Source organism: Ambystoma mexicanum, chromosome 5q, assembly GCF_040938575.1.
Source record: "Ambystoma mexicanum isolate Mex_15411 chromosome 5q, UKY_AmexF1_1, whole genome shotgun sequence".
Taxonomy (NCBI): domain Eukaryota; kingdom Metazoa; phylum Chordata; class Amphibia; order Caudata; family Ambystomatidae; genus Ambystoma; species Ambystoma mexicanum.
Window position 1 is genome coordinate 280,652,221 of NC_090933.1, and position 20,364 is coordinate 280,672,584.

Consider the following 20,364-nt stretch of genomic DNA (forward strand, 5'->3'; position numbering starts at 1 on the left):
ATTTAAAATGGCTTTTTTGAAGGCATTGTTTGAGGTGAATATGCACCTTAAAGACTTCACTGAGTCTGCAAACCTAAATACTTTGGAATGAGAAGTGAGGGCCTGAGATTTCCATAACTCCGGAAGCCCAGTCCCCGAGACAAACGTTTCTGCCTCCGAACCCTTAGCACTGCTCTTATGTTAATGGGTGGAGTCACCAGACAGACCACTCCCCTCATCTGCCAATTCCCAGATCATCCGTGTGCGCAGTGCACAAAACATGCATCAGAGTGACAGGGAGTGACATGGAGAGAGACATGTTAACAGGCTCAAAGTGAGAAATTGAAATGCAGCTGTGTGCAGAGAGCAGTGGTAGGCGCATTCATATTTCAATCTGATTGCTCTTGGATGATTGAGGGTGTGTGCTATTACCGTTATTAATTATTTACACGTTAACCTTTTGTTTTGTGAGTGATTCACCTACAACGTAAAAATTGTTTCATATCCATATCAATCATTTTGTAATTTTATTACACATTGGGCCTCATAACGACCCAGGCGGTTACCATGGCTCTATTAGCGCCATGGTTGCCGCCGGAACCTTACCGATTCCGCCATGGTGAATGGAGCAATTACCGCCCATTCCAAGGTTGGCGGGGGCGGTAATTCCCCATTCACCATGGCCCTCCCCCATTCCCATTTTTGCCCCATAGGGCTCAATGGGAATTGGGAAGGCGGTAATAACGGTACCACAAATTGCGGTACCGTTATTACCTCCAAAGTCCCTTTGTGGGACCTGTCCTTAACACCTGGTAAAACCAGGCATTAAGGGAGGACCCGCAAAGGGACCTCGGAATAGGGCGGTAAGGGATTACCGGCACCAGTGCCCTTACCGGTACCGGTAATCCCTTACCGCCCGGGTCGAAATGAGGCCCATTGTCTAGGGTTAGGGTGACATTGGAGTATGTTCCTCCTGTTAACACTGTTAACAGTTTATTTATCCATTTTTGATTCCTTGTCAGATATAATGATAATTCGTGTTGAAATGCTGCTAAATTAAATTTACTTTTACTGTATTTATCATATAATTATTCTTCCCTGTCTTAGATTACATTTGTTTAATCCTTTTGCTATGCTATTCTAAATAGCACAACTTGCAAGGTTCATGCTCCCTTTATTTTGGAATTAATTACAATTGTCATGTCATTGGAACTGAATATTAGTCATCCGGATGCAGAATTCATTGAATAGACCAGGCTGCTTTGCTGTGTTAGGTTTGGCATGCTTTGCCACGACTTGTAAAGCTTTGTTACGCCTGGTTCTGTCCTTACCATGCTTGTCCATGCATCTTGCTAGCTCATGTTATGCCTCGCTACATGTGGCTTGATTGCTTTACCCCTCTCAAACCTGTTCAACAATCTGCTTCATGCCTCATAGTTTACTGCTCCCAGGTGCCCCTCTGTGATTGTGACCACATGGATTTGCCCCCAGGTGTCCAACTGTAATTTTAGTCCTGTTTGTTGTACTGCAATTGTGCCCCTCTTGAGGTTTTTCTCTTCGATGTCACTGTGTTATTTGGCACCCTGATTCCCAATGAAATGAGTGCTCATCTGTGTTTTTTGCCAACGGAAACCTAATATAATACACTTGACTGGCTCCCGGATAGCACACATTGACCTCAAGAAAGATGCACAGTGGTGTCTGAGCATAAAAACTCCATGCGTAGCAAGGTCAAGGATATTAAGACTGATATCACAGCTAATTTGATTTCCTGACAGACAATAAGCCTGCATGTACTTTTGAAGAGCAAACAGTGTATCCGCCTACATTTGTTTTTTCTGAAGTGACAGATGCTGTTGTATTAGAAGCATTAGAAAAAGTGAAGTTTGTAAATTTATCCTTCAAGGAAAGCTATGTTTTTTCAACCATTAAACACGCATGGTTTTCCCCCATGTTCGAAAAAACCCTGCTTGTATCCTACAGTCGCTGCAACTATCGCCCCATAACCAACATGCCTTTCCTTTTGAAAAATTCGGAATAAAATTGCTCATCAACAAATTCAAGCTTTTTTGGGCCAGTGTAACATCTTAGGCCCTAAACTGTTGGGGTTCAGAAGTCATCACAGCACAAAGTCCACTTTGTTGGACTTAAACATTCACATCCTGCAATACCTTGATAAAGGTCAGACTACCATGTTGATAGTTCTGGACTTAACAGCTGCATTTGATCTGGTTCATCATCCCACACTAGTAGCCAGGCTACAAGAATCTGCTACTTTCTCCCAGGAAGCGGCGAGTTGGGTTCAGTCTCTCCTGTCTGATCGAATGTCCAGGGTGTACAGTGAGGAGGTGATTGCAGAAGGCTTTGCGCTTCCCATTGGTGTTTGTTGGGTGTCCTGACCCACGTTTGGACTATTATGCTGCAACATTTGGTGCTGTGGGCTTAGGAAATCCAAGAGAGCGGAAAAGCCCACATTTGCACCAGAATCCTGGAGAACCGTGCAGTTTTGCGCACAGCAACATGGTCCCCTGACCTGCCACCCACCAGTGCAAAGAAAGATGGTTCTGTTCAAAACCCGTTTTTATTAATGTCAAAAATTGCTAAGATCATGGTCCCGGAACCACCAAACAAAAATCCAACTATGGTTGAGTGTTTTACTTTAACTCTACTACAGATCCACATCAATGCCATGTCAAGCAAGGATGATATACTATCAAGTAAAATCCTTTCCTTTTGAAATGTATTAATTCAAGAGAGCTGTCAAAAATAGGTGCAGTACCGGCATTGGACACTGACCGGCACTTGCGCTCTATAAATCCTGACAGGACAGCTGTCTTGCAGAACTGTGCAGTGAACAGAAGGGGGTCTTATGTAATTAAAAGTTCAAAAGACATGCCTTTCCTGAGAACTCTTAACACCCCAGAGACCCACACCAGGAGGCAGGATATCACATGGCCCTGTTAATTGAGAGGGAGGGGATTCTCCTCCAGCCTGCAGGACCCAACACAATAGTCTCTTTCAATTGAATGGGATATGCTGATTTGGCTGTGGACTGTAAACAGAGCTCTGCCTAGAAGAAGAGACATGTGATCCCTGACTCACCCAGTTCCTAGGGGCGGGCCAGACACTTTTTGTGAATTGAATTGAAGGCAAATATATGTTTTATGAAAACACTGATAACTAATTGTAACCAGATGACAGGAATGTACAATTTGGAGATCCTTAAAATGGAAAATGTACCTACAATTTGAGCCTAAACTCAATTCCGTATGATGTTCTGGGACCGAACCCCGCAATTTATTCATGTTGCAGACACTGGGTTTAAGCTAGAGACATGGACATTTACTGGAATATGTGTAGAGAGACAGGGTACCTCTGTAAATTTGGGTCAAAGTCCAATATTGGGAAACCAACCAAAAAGTGCAAAATGTTGTCATTTCTTAATCCAAGCTCTTAGAAACATCAGAGTTGGAACAGAGACTACCTTATGTGATATATGATGTGTATATGTAATGTCAACCACTTGTGTATCTGGGAAATGTGTTTAGTTATGAAAATGATTTTCTAAGGTAAAAGCAAAGGGGAGTGTTCTTTCTGTATGCCATAAAGATGACTCACTCTGACTCACTGCTCCCTTCTCAAATCAGGTCAAAGAGAAATCCTTGACCTATCAAATCGTGAGTCGGTTGGGCACAGAAAGTTAGCATCCACACCCATTTTCAAAAGACATAAAAAGAGCCACTGAAAGCCAGACAGGGACATTCACTTTCCACTTTCTTGCGGGACGCTTTGTCGGGAGACTCCAGACTTCAAATCCATCAATCTCCAGAGACCAGAACTTTGAATCCAGACTCCAGAACTTGTAGCAGAGAGGCCTGAATCCACAAGCTGAATCCTTTTTCAGCAGGCCTCAAAATCATTTGCAAATTATTCAAACAGCCGGGCTGAGCTGTCGGATTCTGGCCTAGAACCCTGTGCCAGAAACACCCAGAAAGCAGAGCTGTATCCAGAACCGCAGACCGGACCCAGACCAGATCGCTGTGAGCAGAACCAGAGATCCAGACCAGACCAGACCAGAACAAGAGATCCAGAACCAGCGAACCAGTACCAGAAACCGCCCAGAAGTCCAGTCCAACCTGTTGACCAGATCCGTGACGAGGCCCATTCCTTCCAAAATTAGGAGTGAGTACCCAGCTAGAACTGTGCCAAACCAATCTCTTAGCTTAAATTAATCTGATTCATAAAATTTGAACCTGTCCAGAACTGCATCATAGAATCGTGTGTTGCTTCTCCGATTTTCAACCTGTAAAAGTGTCATTTTGCCATTTTGAATCATTGTTTCATTTCTGAAAAACTACCTTCATAAAATCGTCCGTATCTCTTGAACCGTTTGTGCTAGAAGCCAGAACCGACTTCCTATTCATTATACTTTTTCCGTAATCGCGCTCGACGCACTCGGAAAAAAAGTGCTGCAATTTGCGATTTGGCTTAAATTTCTTCTCGTGTCAAAATAGCAGCTTCTTGCTTTCCTTTGCTGAAATTTGTTTGCAACCTGACAATCATTCATAGTGCGTTGCTAAAGTGATCCTGAACAAATTTGAAGTAGCTATCACCCACCCTGAAGCTCTTATAGGGAATTAAAGTCATTTTTAGCATATTTTCCCTTCTTTGCATATCACCTTTAAAGTACTTTGCCTGTGTTTAAAATCATCCCTGTTTCCCTAAGCTTGCTAGGGGGGAACTGAATTCGTATTGTACATTTGATTGTATTCCTGAGAACTGTGTGCTCTCCCTTCCATTTTATATTGCATAAAGGGGGGGGGAGAATTGCCAAAAGGGGAAAAGTGATTCTATTATCTTTTGCTGAAATCATATCAAGTTTATTCCTGTGTTGCTTCTTTTCCACCTTGCATTTCCTTGTACCATATAAAGCATTCTCAGCTACCTTATCCTCTATACTACTCCTAAGTAATTAAACCAGTGTGCTAGTATAACATCATTCATTGTTGATCACTGTCATATGTCTAAGTGTGCTATCAATTATCAATTTATTTATAAAAGTGTGATATATATTTATTGTTTAATTTTTCAAATAAACCTTTTTAATTTGCAAAACAAACCTACTTCTTTGCTCAGTGGGGTCAGGGGGATTCTAAGAGAGGGGCGTTATACAAGGGTTCATCATCCAGATTATAACTTGTCATATAAATATGTAAACAAGGGCTTCCCTTGAGCAATCCCAGACAAGGCACTGACTTAGTGGGAATGCTTGATTGGAGTCATTAACAGAGTGGGGGCTCATAGCCGGGGATTCTGGATTAGATCTATCACTTGTGCAGATTAATACAGTGTGCTAACTGACAGAATATATAAATTCTGTTGGATCACCACGCCGTGTTACACTGTAAAAACACCCCTCAAAGGAACGCTGTAAGGAAACAGTCTGTTTTGCAAAATAAAATACAAACTTCTGTAAGTCAGGACAGAAATCAAGTTCCAGAATGACGACCTTGCAAGATATCAAAATAGCCAGAGAACACCTCTTACATAAACTATTTGTGAGAGGTCAGTGGGCTCATCAGGACCAGGCGGTCTGGTTGCAGGCAATCGCACCCCAGATCACTGAAACAGGGTCAGATATATGGAGAGATCAGGGTCCCTTACATGTGGCCCTGAGTGAACTATATATGGCCCCTAAGGCCAAGGATGAGCACAACACGATTGCCAGGGTAGCGGCATATTTATATTTACATATGGGAGCCATACAGGACAAATGTGCTGAATGCCAAGATCTGGCAAATAGGCAACTGATGGCATTAGAGAAGGCCCAATCTCACCTGGACTCTTCTGAGCAGAGGCTGCACAGGAGCCAGGAGTCAGAAAATGATAGTAGACAGTACATCACTAAAATAAAGGAGGATATGGATATCCTGCAACAGGAAAAGGCTGACCAGGATACCAGAATTCTGGCTTTGCAGAAGGAGCACCAAGACAGTTTGGACTCCTTACTGCAGTGCCAGAAAAAGCTGGAGCTACAGATCAATTTCAACAGGGCATGCACAGAGCAGGTAGCCACCCTGCAAATCCAACTAGACAGAGAGAAAGAGGAAAGCAATAAATTGATTTTGAAAGACCTGAATACCCAGGCAGAGTTTGATGAAGAGCGCCAGAAAGCTGGTGCCCTTCAACGGCAGAGGGACGACCTGGCAGCACAGATGCAGGCTCTTACTCAGGAAAGGGATACCTTAGGCCATGAAGTCTGCCACTTAAAAAGAAAAATTCAAGAAAATCACTTGGCCCTCCAGGGACTGGGTGACCTCCAAAAAGAGCATCAGAACTTGTTAGAGCACACCAGGAGGGTGGAAGATGCTCTGACAAGAACGGAGCAGGCCAGTAGGGACGGTGCCCAGGAAGTAACCACCCTGCAGCAAAGACTGGCCTAGTATTCCAGGACCAACCAGGAAGCGCAGAGAGAAAATGAGGCTCTCTGTCAGCACAATGATAGGCTCCAGCAACAGGTAGCCATGCAGGAGAGACTGATAGAGTCTAGTAAGGCCTTAACTGAGGAACTGAAAGAGCAGGCTCTTGCATTGCAACAGGGAGCAGGGGCTGACAGAGATGAAGTTCGCTGGGAAAGGGAAACACCTGACCATAACCTCAGGAGCCCTAGTACCAGAGGCCTTCATCTCTCCCAGTCCTTGGACTCTGCCACCCCATGTCCCCTGGTGCACATGAGCACAGGGCCACAGAGAGGGCAGATCACTATCCAGCCAAAAGTATGGGGTTCATAGGCCAGTACCTCCCAGGAATGGATGGGCGGGCATCCGGGTATGGGCACCTAAGCACATTGCAATTTAGTGGGGAACCCCAGGAGAGTAGGCTCACTAAGGGCATCCTGAAAACCTCTGCCCAGTTAGGTCAGTGGGGTGGGTACCAATCAAATTCTGGCAGCAAGGAGGGATCTGAAGACTCCTCAGAGCGGCCCAGGACACAGGAGACCAGGTCCCCACATTCTGCCAGCCATTCCCAGGCTCGCAGAATCCGGGAGAGCCTGGAAGATCAGATGGGAACCTCTGGGAGTAGTGCTTCTGAGTCAGAGAATGAATGGACCAGAGTTACCCGAACTAAAAAGGCCAATAAGGCAAAACGGGCCATAGCTTAAGGACCCCTTAAAGCATATCAAGGCAATTAGGAGTGTCATCACGCCTTATCACAAGAACGCCAAGTATTCTGTTTGCGAACACTTGGAGCTCTATGAGCAAATGATGGAGACTTTCCATTTGAAGGACAGCAGTAGCTGCATTCAGTATGTCAAATGGACATTCTCCCCAGAATACTCCAATTTCTTTGCGGGGCTGGAGGACCAAAACCATTCAAGATGGTCCACATATAGGGCGGCCATCTTGAAACATTTTTCTGTTCACCAGAATCCCCAAGAGGCTCGCAAGCCAGCCTACAATTTGCAATGTGGGGAGGATCAGGCCCCACAAGAATTCGTGGAAGAATTGAAGCGTGCCTTTGCGCATACCACCAGAAGGGTGCGCACGGACAGCAGAGAATTCATCAACACATTTTTCCATGCCTTACCCAAATACATAATGACCCAGCTCGTGAGAGACTTTCACGAGAAAAGATCTTTAGACTGGGTCATTGAGCAAGCCACCCGCATCTATGAGGTGCAGAAACCGGTGGAAAATAAGAATCAGCCCAAAAACCCCAAACCCAACAGGACCCCAGCTGCTGCCAAGGTGGCAGAGGTAAAGGTTGCCTCCGTTTTAGATTTGGAGATTGGGGGACCTAAAAACCTGCCTGCACCAAATAATTCTAAGCCCAGAAGGCCCTCCGGCCAGTCACAGAGAGGGAGTCAAGGAGGCAGTCCCACAAATTGGGTCCCTCAGTCCCCTGACTATATAAGTCCCCGCTACAAGGGAAACAGACTAATCCTGGGTTATGTGTGGACTCCTCCAGCCCAAAGGGGGGAGACAGCCAAGCACCTGACCCAGGTAACTTCCCTCCTAACTTCCCACAGGAGGGCAGAAATTCCCCAAACACTGGGCAGAACTTTTTTCCCAGGTATCCACCCAATTTCCAACCCAAAAACCATCCATCCTTCTTTCCCCAATTCCCTGAGCCCAGACAACCTAATCTGGGAGAGGGGAGGCCAAGGGTGGAGGGGTACCCAAATCTTCCCAACCCAAGGTATTACCAGAGAAGGGATAGCTACCCTTCCCGGGATCAGCCCAGGGGAGAAAACAGAACTCCGTATCAGCCTGAGCGGGTTTCACAGTTAGAGCGCCAGGTCCAAAATATGGCACAGGATCTGGGTCGCATACTGAGGGCTCAACAGAACCCTCAGATGAGCATGTCACCGCAGAATGCCCCAAACTCTGGGCCTGGTGCTCCAGAACAATGACGGGGCAGCACCCCGATAACCCACCGGTTCCCAGGGAGGAGGCACAAGGGGAAGAGGGGTGTAAAGCCTTGGAGGAAGCTTCCTTCCCAACTTGTAAACAGCCCCTGGAAAACCAGGAACCGGAAACAAAATCTCCTACCCCTGAAAGTCTGCCACCCAAGGAGCAAAGAGGAGGTAGGAGAAACAAAGGACCCAAACATCCCATTTTGTGGAGGAGTTACAGGTCTTCCAATTTGAGGGAGAGGGATCCTCAGAGGATCCTGGGAAAATGATCTTCTCCTTCAGAGATGGGGGAACTCCTCCCAAGGAAAAATGGGTCCCAAGGGATTCCAACCCAGACTGGGTAGATGTGGGGATTGAGCTGTCGCCGCCCATCATTCTATCCCAGAACCAACAAGACCGAAAACCCCTGGTTCAAACCCATCCAGGTGACTGCCTCCAAAAGGGTAGGGCGGCCCAGAACCGGAACCAGGGGAACCAAAAACCGCATCAATATCCAGTTGCAAACTTTTTCTTTCAGATTCCCATGACTCTCCACAGAATTCTGCCCAAATCTCTTCTCTAGCAATGTCCAAAACTAAAAAATTAGCCCACCAGTTGTCCAAAAATGTGCATTATCTGTGCCCCCTTGAGGAGAGGAGAAGGAGGGAAGATACTATGCCCCGGTACAAGTACAGGGGCAGTGTACAATTTTGGCGCTGGTGGACACTGGATCCCAAGCTACTCTTCTGTCCAAAAGGGCCTTTGATGAACTAAATGCAGGAAGGGGGGAGGATTACCAAATTCCTCTCACCTCTCTTCCTGGACAACTCCAGAACTTTGACGGGAAGGAAATTCCCATCGAGGGGACTGCGGATTTGGACATCAAAATTGGGCGACACAAGGTGAAACACCCGGTCATAGTAGTGACTCCAGAGGGTACCCCTTGTTTACTAGGGAATGACCTCCTGAGAAGGTTGTCACCCCTAATAGATTGCGTAAACAAGATCCTCTGGACTCAGACTAGCCGACCAATAAAATTAAAGCAGAGTGTCAACCATGTTAGTTTAAACGGCACGTGCCACATGGTTGAACAAAAATCTGACCAAGTAAAATTTCACTTCCAGAACAACCAAATTCCAGACGTGACAGTAATAGCAGTAGGACAACAGACTGGTGATGGGGCGTCCTCTCTATTTCTGAAAATCAACCTTCCCTGCAGTTTAAGGTGGTACTCCACACTGGAAGGAAATACTCTGAAATTCTTTACTAATCCACAATCAGACATTCCCACTCCGATAGTCCAGAAAGAGGTGAAATCAGCTCAGAGCCTGGCTGATGTTCAGCAAATTGGAGAGCAGTTGTTCATCCCTGTTCAGTTAAATGATGGGAAGGACTCTGTTCTCGCCCGAGTGTGTGTGAACAACGGTAAGAGCTTCACCAGCGAAGCCATGTTCCGCCAACTCTCAAAAGATCCAGCCATTCCCACATTCAAACTGATAGACAAATGGGAAATGGATCTGGAAACACCCAATTCCAAACATCTCCTGCCAAGCAGGTGTATGCTCAAAATCTCCATTGGCAACAAGAGCATAGTCCATAATTGTTGGGTCGTGCGAGACGTCACTGCCGCCTTTTACTTAGGCAGTGACATTCTCAATCGATTTACCATTGGTTTGGACCTAATAAACTTCAAAGCTTGGTCCCGATTAGCGGATAATCCCATGGGCTTTGAAGATCCAGAAAAAGCATTTAGGTCAGCTCAATTGCTACCTTATGCAGTTGAAATTCAGGATAAAGAGGAAGTCACCATCCCAGAAAGGACCCGACAATTCTCCCTGGAAGTGAAAGTTAAAAGAGTACAAAAATTGAAAAACCCTGATGCTTATATGCATCTAAATGCTTCTCTCCAACAGCAAGGGTTGGGGGTAAACCCAACACCATTAGTCAATATAGAACAATAGAGGTGGATAACAGCGACTTAAAGATGAACTGTTAGGAACGATCCCCAAGGACTCCAGCCATTCCCACATTCAAACTGATAGACAAATGGGAAATGGATCTGGAAACACCCAATTCCAAACATCTCCTGCCAAGCAGGTGTATGCTCAAAATCTCCATTGGCAACAAGAGCATAGTCCATAATTGTTGGGTCGTGCGAGACGTCACTGCCGCCTTTTACTTAGGCAGTGACATTCTCAATCGATTTACCATTGGTTTGGACCTAATAAACTTCAAAGCTTGGTCCCGATTAGCGGATAATCCCATGGGCTTTGAAGATCCAGAAAAAGCATTTAGGTCAGCTCAATTGCTACCTTATGCAGTTGAAATTCAGGATAAAGAGGAAGTCACCATCCCAGAAAGGACCCGACAATTCTCCCTGGAAGTGAAAGTTAAAAGAGTACAAAAATTGAAAAACCCTGATGCTTATATGCATCTAAATGCTTCTCTCCAACAGCAAGGGTTGGGGGTAAACCCAACACCATTAGTCAATATAGAACATGACACCATTCCAATAGAGGTGGATAACAGCGACTTAAAGATGAACTGTTAGGAACGATCCCCAAGGACTGTTTTTACAGTGACAGTGATGACAATACAACACCAGACAGGATCTTTACCCGGCATGGGGGGAACTTCCTGGTGTACATTTCTTGCCCTTATGGTAAGGAAGATGTGACTTTTGACTTCAGAGGGGATGATGGGATTTTCCAGGTCCATGAGGGCTGCCTTTCCCACCTGAAGCCATGGTCCAAATCAGCACTCTGACCAGGGACTTCTCCACCCAGCTGGAGGAGGCCGCTGAGATAGCAAAACCAGAAGTCTTTCCAGGCTTCAGGCAGATGGTGGAAGAGAGAGTCAACCTAGCTGATGCCTGTGTGACTCTGGAACAGAAGCAAAAGTTGAAACAAGTTTTCTTGGAAGTCCAAGATCTCTTTGCGGTAGACTCATATGACTGTGGTCGCACCGACATCCGCACAACAATTCCCACGGACTCTGGAATGACTCCAGTGTTTGTGAAGCAATATAGTTTGCCTCTCGCATCCACGGAGTTCCTTCCTGAAGTAATTAAGAACCTTGAGTCCCGGGGGATAATCCGTCCAGTACACAGCACCTTCAATAATCCGGTGCTGGGAATATTGAAGCCAAACGGCCAGTGGAGACTCTGTGCCGACCTTAGGGAGCTCAACAAACGGGTCCATACTTCCCGATGGCCTCTGCCCTACATTGACCAAGGGCTGGCCCAGATTCAGGGGTCACAGGTATTCACTGCAATAGACCTGACCAATGGATACTGGACCGTGCCTGTCAGTAGGGAGGACCAATACAAACTGGCTTTTACCTTTGGGGGCCAGCAGTACACATGGACCCGGACTCCCTTTGGATACCTCAACTCCGGCAATGAATTCAACATTTTCCTACACAAGGCCATGCCCGACCTGGGTACGAGGGGTAACCTGGCTTATGTAGATGATGTCCTCATTAAAAGCTCAACTGTTGAGGAACACATAGCGGAGATCCGTTATGTCCTGACCCAGTTGAGGGCCGCCGGAGCAAAACTTTCCTTCCAAAAAGCACAGTGGTGTAGAACACGTGTTAATTTATTGGGGCATGAGATTACTCCTCAGGGTCTCTGTCCCCAGGAAAAGAAAGTGGAAGCACTCCAGAAACTAAAGGATCCCACAACTCTGCGGGAACTAAGGAGCCTGCTTGGACTGACTAATTACAGCAGAAAGTTCATTGAGGGCTACGCAGAGATCACCAGACCCCTGATTCAACAATCCGAGGCAGTAAGACAACTCAAAAGAAGCCTCTCACAAGCGCCTTGCCTAGCTTACCCTGTCAGAAACAAGGAGTTCTTCCTGGAGACAGGGTTCTCTAATACGTGCTTGACGGCAGTATTATACCAAAAGCATGACAAGGTCAATAAAGTAATCTCCTATGCGAGCAAAACTTTATCCTCTGTGGAGGAAAAATTCAACGATTGTGAGAAGGCACTCCTGGCAACGGTGTGGGCATTGAAGAATTACCACCCGTTCATCCAGGGGAACACATCATAGTGGAGACTCCACACCAGCCTCTGCAATATCTCCAAAGTGACAGAATCCGGGCCAGAAATGTGAGTAATTCCCAAATTACTTCCTGGATTCTGTCAATGCAAGGCTTTCCTGTGGAGGTCAGATATGGACAAAACAAGAAGAGTCCCCTCGCGCAAGGTCTGGATGACTTGCATGATTGTGCCAGAGAAAACTGTCTCGAGGACGAAAGTCTAAAAATCAAGGACAACATGGAGGCATACCTTAATTCCCCACACAAAGTCTTTGAAGAAGACAAGTATGAGGGAATGCCCACTGTCCATGTGGATGGATGCTCTTACCATGTTGAAAACAACGGGGAAAAAGAACTGGTGGCCGGCGTAGGGAATGCGTGGGTGAATGAGTCTCCAGAACCCTCTGCTGGGTACAAAATCGGTCCCCGAAGTAGTCAAGTAGCAGAGTTGATGGCTGTGCATCAAGCCATCCTCACTGCTGTCCAACATCAACTCCACGAACTGGTCATAATCACAGATTCCGATTATGTACGGAACGGGTTTGTGGAGCAGCTGGTTAATTAGAAAACCAGAGGCATGTTATGTGCTAGTAACAAACCCTTGAAACATGGGAAGTTAATCCAAAACATTGATGATCTGGTCACCTCGAATGGGATGACCATCTACTGGAAAAAGATCAAGGGTCATTCCAAAGTAGAGGGACCAGACAAAACTGGAAATGACTTAGCTGATCAGCTGGCCAAAACCGGGGCCATCCAAGGGCATCTAATAGAAATAGAGTCCCTGTTGGGGGAAATCCAGGTCACTGCTATCACTAGGTCCCAGACAAATGTTCACAACGATCTTTCAACTGCACAATGGAGTAAGGAGACCCCTGATGCTGATTTAATTACGGCTCAGAAGGGGGATCCAATAATTGGTAAGTTTTACCAACACATTGAGGACCCTGAGAATTTCCCCCTGACGGATAACGATTACATTGGGAAAGAGGACCTTAGAGTGTTGATAAAATGTCCAAAGATGTTCCGAATCCAAGATGGTTTGTTGGTAAGGAAATCCCAAGCTGGCCATGATCAGTGGGTGGTCCCTACCTCATTCCGAAGCCTGATGTTAAGTCACGCCCATGATGCGGCCACCGCCGGTCATAGGGGGTTTCATACAACACTTGAGATCTTAAGAGAGGTTGCATACTGGCCACACATGGGGCAGGACCTCAACCAATACTTGAAGGGGTGTCTGGTGTGTGCACAATTTCAGCCATCATCCCTCACACACCGTGCGCCTCTCCAAAAGAGGGGGATGACACTGCAATGGTCAGATTTGCAAATCGACTTTGTAGGCCCTGTGATTCGCTCGTCTAGGGCAAACAAGTACATGTTGACGATCACATGCTTGTTTACCAAGTGGTTGGAATGTCTCCCAGCCCCAAACTGCAAGGCAGAAACAGCAGCTGCCCTGATGATTAACCACATCTTTTCCCGTTTTGGTCTACCTCAAAGGATTGAGTCAGACAGAGGTAGCCATTTTACCAGCGAAGTAATGACTAAGATGTGGGAGATACTGGGGGTCAAAATGAAGCTACACATTGCTTACCGACCAGCTTCTTCTGGGGCAGTAGAACGCTATAACTGAACCATTGTGAGCATCTTAAAAAAGTTTGTGGCAGATTCTGGGCCAAGTTGGGATATCCGATTACCTTTGGTCCTAATGGCCATCAGATCTACCCCTTCATCTGCAACCAAAATGTCACCATTTGAGTTGATGACTGGACGCAAGATGGTGCTTCCCCAGCATTTGCTATACAGGACCCAAGAGCAGACGTTGATCAATGCCTCCACAACTCACGAGTATGTGGAGAATTTGAGGAAACACCTCCAACATGCTTTTGCCTATGCTCAGCGAAATCTAGAAAGATCAGCTGATAGCATCAAGACCCATTATGATTTGAAAACTTCCAGGATAGTATATAATGTGGGAGACCGGGTCTATCTATACAATTTCTAAAGGAACCAGGCCAAACAGCGAACATTTTTGCCTACATGGAAGGGACCCTTTGAAATTATAGACAAGATCTCCCCAGTTGCATACAAGATCCGCATCCCCAAAGGTAGTTTGGCGGAAGGGAAAGACAAGTGGGTCCATATAAATCAGCTAAAGTGTTGCCATCCCAGTCAAAATCTGCAGCAACTGGAGGAATCCTCTGGAATCCCAGAGGGGGCCGCTCCAGAGTAATTCAGTTCCAACCCTAAAATATCCCGCATATGGTCTCTAAAATATCATGATTCTGGTATGAAAATGTTTCCTGTTATATCTTGTTTTTAAAATAAGACTGCAAAATGTATCCGGATGTATAATATGCATATGTTCGCCACACCATTAATAGTGGTGGAAAAATGTCTAGGAATGTGTATTGCCGCTTTGCTTTATCATCCTAGGAGAGATGAAACCATGGAGACAGACCAAGTAGAACGACCCAGGGACCGGGAGCAAAGATCCGAGGGGCCCGGGGTACCGCCCAATATTCCCATCAGGACAGGCGAGGAGAACCGATCGATCCAACTGGATGGAGGAAAAGATGCTGAACTGTGCCATCTGCGGAATTGGAAGAAGATGATGCGGACATACCAGCGCGTGGATCAAAACATCCTTTGCACCGACTCCCCCTCGACTCGAAATCAAAGCGCAGTTGGGTGGGGGGGCTTGTTGGGTGTCCTGACCCACGTTTGGACTATTATGCAGCAACATTTGGTGCTGTGGGCTTAGGAAATCCAAGAGGGCGGAAAAGCCCACATTTGCGCCAGAATCCTGGAGAACCGTGCAGTTTTGCGCACAGCAAAATGGTCCCCTTACCTGCCACCCACCAGTGCAAAGAAAGATGGTTCACTTTTTGTGAATTGAATTGAAGGCAAATATATGTTTTATTAAAACACTGATAACTAATTGTAACCAGATGACAGGAATGGACAATTTGGAGATCCTTAAAATGGAAAATGTACCAACAATTTGAGTCTAAACTCAATTCCGTACGATGTTCTGGGACCGAACCCCGCAATTTATTCATGTTGCAGACACTGGGTTTAAGCTAGAGACATGGACATTTACTGGAATATGTGTAGAGAGACAGGGTACCTCTGTGTAAATTTGGGTAAAAGTCCAATATTGGGAAACCAACCAAAAAGCGCAAAATGTTGTCATTTCTTAATCCAAGCTCTTAGAAACATCAGAGTTGGAACAGAGACTACCTTATGTGATATATGATGTGTATATGTAATGTCAACCACTTGTGTATCTGGGAAATGTGTTTAGTTATGAAAATTATTTTCTAAGGTAAAAGCAAAGGGGAGTGTTCTTTCTGTATGCCATAAAGATGACTCAGTCTGACTCACTGCTCACTTCTCAAATCAGGTCAAAGAGAAATCCTTGACCTATCAAATCGTGAGTGGGTTGGGCACAGAAAGTTAGCATCCACACCCATTTTCAAAAGACATAAAAAGAGCCACTGTAAGCCAGACAGGGACATTCACTTTTCACTTTCTTGCGGGACGCTTTGCCGGGAGACTCCAGACTTCAAATCCATCAATCTCCAGAGACCAGAACTTTGAATCCAGACTCCAGAACTTGTAGCAGAGAGGCCTGAATCCACAAGCTGAATCCTTTTTCAGCAGGCCTCAAAATCATTTGCAAATTATTCAAACAGCCGGGCTGAGCTGTCGGATTCTGGCCTAGAACCCTGTGCCAGAAACACCCAGAAAGCAGAGCTGTATCCAGAACTGCAGACCGGACCCAGACCAGATCGCTGTGAGCAGAACCAGAGATCCAGACCAGACCAGAACCAGAGATCCAGAACCAGAGAACCAGTACCAGAAACCGCCCAGAAGTTCAGTCCAACCTGTTGACCAGATCCGTGACGAGGCCCATTCCTTCCAAAATTAGGAGTGAGTACCCAGCTAGAACTGTGCCAAACCAATCTCTTAGCTTAAATTAATCTGATTCAAAACATTTGAACCTGTCCAGAACTGCATCATAGAATCGTGTGTTCCTTCTCCGATTTTCAACCTGTAAAAGTGTAATTTTGCCATTTTGAATCATTGTTTCATTTCTGAAAAACTACCTTCATAAAATTGTCCGTATCTCTTGAACCGTTTGTGCTAGAAGCGAGATCTAACTTTCATTTTAAAGCTAAGATTCTGGGATTTCCAACGACTTCCTTTTTATTATACTATTTCCATAATCGCGCTCGACGCATTCGAAAAAGTGCCGCGATTTGCGATTTGGCTCAAATTTCTTCACGTGTCAAAATAGCAGCTTCTTGCTTTCCTTTGCTGAAATTCGTTTGCAACCCGACAATCATTCATAGAGCATTGCTAAAGTGATCCTGAACAAATTTGAAGTAGCTATCACCCACCCTGAAGCTCTTATAGGGAATTAAAGTCATTTTTAGGATATTTTTCCCTTCTTTGCATACCACCTTTAAAGTACTTTGCCTGTGTTTAAAATCATCCCTGTTTCTCTAAGCTTGCTAGGGGGGAACTGAATTCGTATTGTACATTTGATTGTATTCCTGAGAACTGTGTGCCTTCCATTCCATTTTATATTGCATAAAGGAGGGGGTTGAATTGCCAAAAGGGGAAAAGTGATTCTATTATCTTTTGCTGAAATCATATCAAGTTTATTCCTGTGTTGCTTCTTTTCCACCTTGCATTTCCTTGTACCATATAAAGCATTCTCAGCTACCTTATCCTCTATACTACTCCTAAGTAATTAAACCTGTGTGCTAGTATAACATCATTCATTGTTGATCACTGTCATATGTCTAAGTGTGCTATCAATTATCAATTTATTTATAAAAGTGTGATATATATCTATTGTTTAATTTTTCAAATAAACCTTTTTAATTTGCAAAACAAACTTACTTCTTGGCTCAGTGGGGTTAGGGGGATTCTAAGAGAGGGGCGTTATACAAGGGTTCATCATCCAGATTATAACTTGTCATAAAATATATAACTAAGGGCTTCCCTTGAGCAATCCCAGACAAGGCACTGACTTAGTGGGAATGCTTGATTGGAGTCATTAACATGTTCCACAGAGATCATGTATGTCACCCACACTGTTCAACATCTTCACTTTGACCCCGTTCAAGATGCTGGATTAAAAAGGAGAAATGTACGCAAACTTTGCAGATAACACCCAGTGTCTTATTCCCATCACGGGTAACTAGGCAAATGATTCTGTAACAATCAACACCACATATCACCATATTCACAGATGGATGCTTTTAAATGGGCTAGCGCTTAACAACTCAAAAATCTAAATCATGATTATGGGCACAACACACTGGCTATGTAATTTAGACCTAGCGTTCCTTTCTTTTAAAGTGGCTGAATGCGTTCTCAAAACTCTAACTAAGGTCAAGACTTTGGGTGTCATCCTAGATCAAGAGCTAAGCATGAAAGCCCATTTTAGCCATCTAGTTTCATGATCATCTTACTATCTGAAGCTTGTAGCTCTAATCTGTTCTTTTCTTAATACAAGCAGTTGTGCCACAGTGGCTTGAGCCATCATCGGGTCCTGTTTAGATTACTGCTCAAGTCTATTGCAGGGCTTGGGCCAGGGAGAACTTAATCGCTTTCAGGTGGTCCAAAATAATGCAGTCCACGTGGTCGGAGGACTGCACAAATTTGACCACGCCTCGATGGCTAGGAAATCTCTGCATTGGTTGCCCATTGGAAAACAAATTATGTTTCATACTCTCTGCATAGAGCACATTTGTCTGTTTGGGAAGAGCCTTCTTTATCTCTCTTCTCTGCTAGAGTGGCTCCCAGTCAGACGTGCCTTAAGGGCCAGCATTTCTGGTCTTTTGCTAGTTCCTAAGGCTAAACTCTCATTTGTACTGGAAGGATGCTTCCCAATGACAGGTCCTTGCCTTTGGAATGCACTACCACCTGATCTGAGGTCATGCTCCTCACTGGTGTCCTTCAAACACAGACTCAAAACCCTTTTGTTCGAATTAACCATTTCCTCCTTGATTCTCTACCATGAAGACTAAGGCCTGATGACATCTCCCTTTGTATTATTTGTTGTGTGTCGTGTCCATGCTTCCATGCCCAAAGGCCTTATCCCAGCACTCTACAAATAAATTAAAATAATACAAGAAAAAACACTTTACTTAGACTGTTGTTTCCATTGTGTCCACTCCCTTAAAAAGGATGTTACGAAGCATATTTCAAATAACCCCATGAAAACAACATGGACAATATTGTCATCTAAGACTCTCACTCACTCAATTGCATGAGCACCAGAGCTCTGTTAAACCCGATCTACCTTCTACTGACTCTGGTAACAGTGACCCTGCATTTTACTGCACTCTGGCATCTTTCTTTCTAATTAACAGCCTTACCTAATCCTCTGATCCATGGTAATATGTATACCCAGTTTCCTCCTCCAGTGTCTACATCATTGACATACCGCTGTGCAGAGATCCTTTACTGCAGCCCGGGTGCTCTGTTCCGAGGCATTTGGTTCTATCACATTCTTGTTTAATCAACACATGCAAGCACTCACTTTCATAATTGCCCCACTGTGATGCAATCTAAGGTATTTGCAGGTGGCCATATGAACATCTTACCGAGAACAACAATTAGTGTTGTTACACATATCATAAAACCACCTCTATGTGTTAATGTAAATGATTCACTGTTTGATTTCTGACCATACAATACATTCATGAGACCTCTTGTGTCACTTTTAGTTTAAAAATGTATTCCTGCTCTTTCCTCAACAATCTCTCTTCATCTGTGGCAGTCTCTGCCTTTCACATGTGTGTATAGCAATGTCCATCGTCCCTCATCAGCTTTATCCTGAAGGGTCACCAAATGGATGGCCAGGGGTGCTGTCAACATATTATTTTCGATACAGCTCTTATGTTCTGTGATTTTCGTATTAATATTTCTCTCAGTTTTACCAATATAGAGCAACCCACATGGGCAAGAGATGGCATAGACTACCATGTCTGACTTGCAGCTGGTGAGGGCCTGTTGTCGCCATGGTGTAGTTAAGTCCAGGTCACACTGTACACTTCTCTATGTTGAGATACAACCCTTGCGTTTCCACAGGGTCGAGGCCCTCAATTTTATTCACCCATAGTTCAGGAAGGCTATTTTCTCTGTCTGATGGGGTCTGTATGTCATTCTTCATTAGTTGTTCCTTGAGGTTCCCACTTCTCTTAAAAACAAACACTGGTGGTTGTGACAAATTGTCACTCACCTGGAATATTTTCCAATTCTTCTTGATTACTTTTTTTTATTGCATTTGACAGACATGAACATGTGCTGACAAAGACTAGTTTCTTAGACTGTTGTTTCATTCCCCTGGACATATTCTAAAAGTGCTTCTCTGTTGTTATTCATAGCCCTTTTGTGTGAGGTCTTCACTAAACATCTAGTGCATCCGTGTTCGCTCATTTTTTCCATCAGAACATTTGCTTCCTCTACAAATGCTTCTTTCGTGATACTATTGTGTTTAAACCTCACAAATTGACAAAATGGCAAATTATCTCTAATGTGTTTTGGATGGAAACTAGAATATTTCAACGAAGAGTTCTTATCTGTGGGTTTAAGATATGGTTTTACTGCCAAAGTTTTTGTGACTTTGTTTATGAAAATCGTAACATCCAAAAGGTTAATGACTTGGTTACTACAGTTCACAGTACATTTTATGTACCTTTCTTGTTCATTCAGCCATGACACAAATGCTTTGGTTTCTTGTGAATTGCCTCCACAAATAAGCTGTACATCGTCAATATAGTGTTTCCAGAGTTTTATGTTGTATTTAAATGGATTGTTATTGGGGTAAACTGTTGTTTCTTCCAATTTTTCAACATAAGGATTAGCTACGCTTGGCGCTACAGTAGCACCAATCGCTGTGCCATGGATCTGCCTGTAGT

General features: G+C 44.7%; 1 protein-coding gene across 1 annotated transcript in view; it reads right to left on the bottom strand.

The window, feature by feature from the left end:
• DOK6 (docking protein 6) overlaps positions 1-20,364 on the bottom strand; it is a 2,936,428-nt gene that overhangs the window by 1,182,883 nt on the left and 1,733,181 nt on the right. The gene's annotated exons all lie outside the window — the stretch shown is intronic.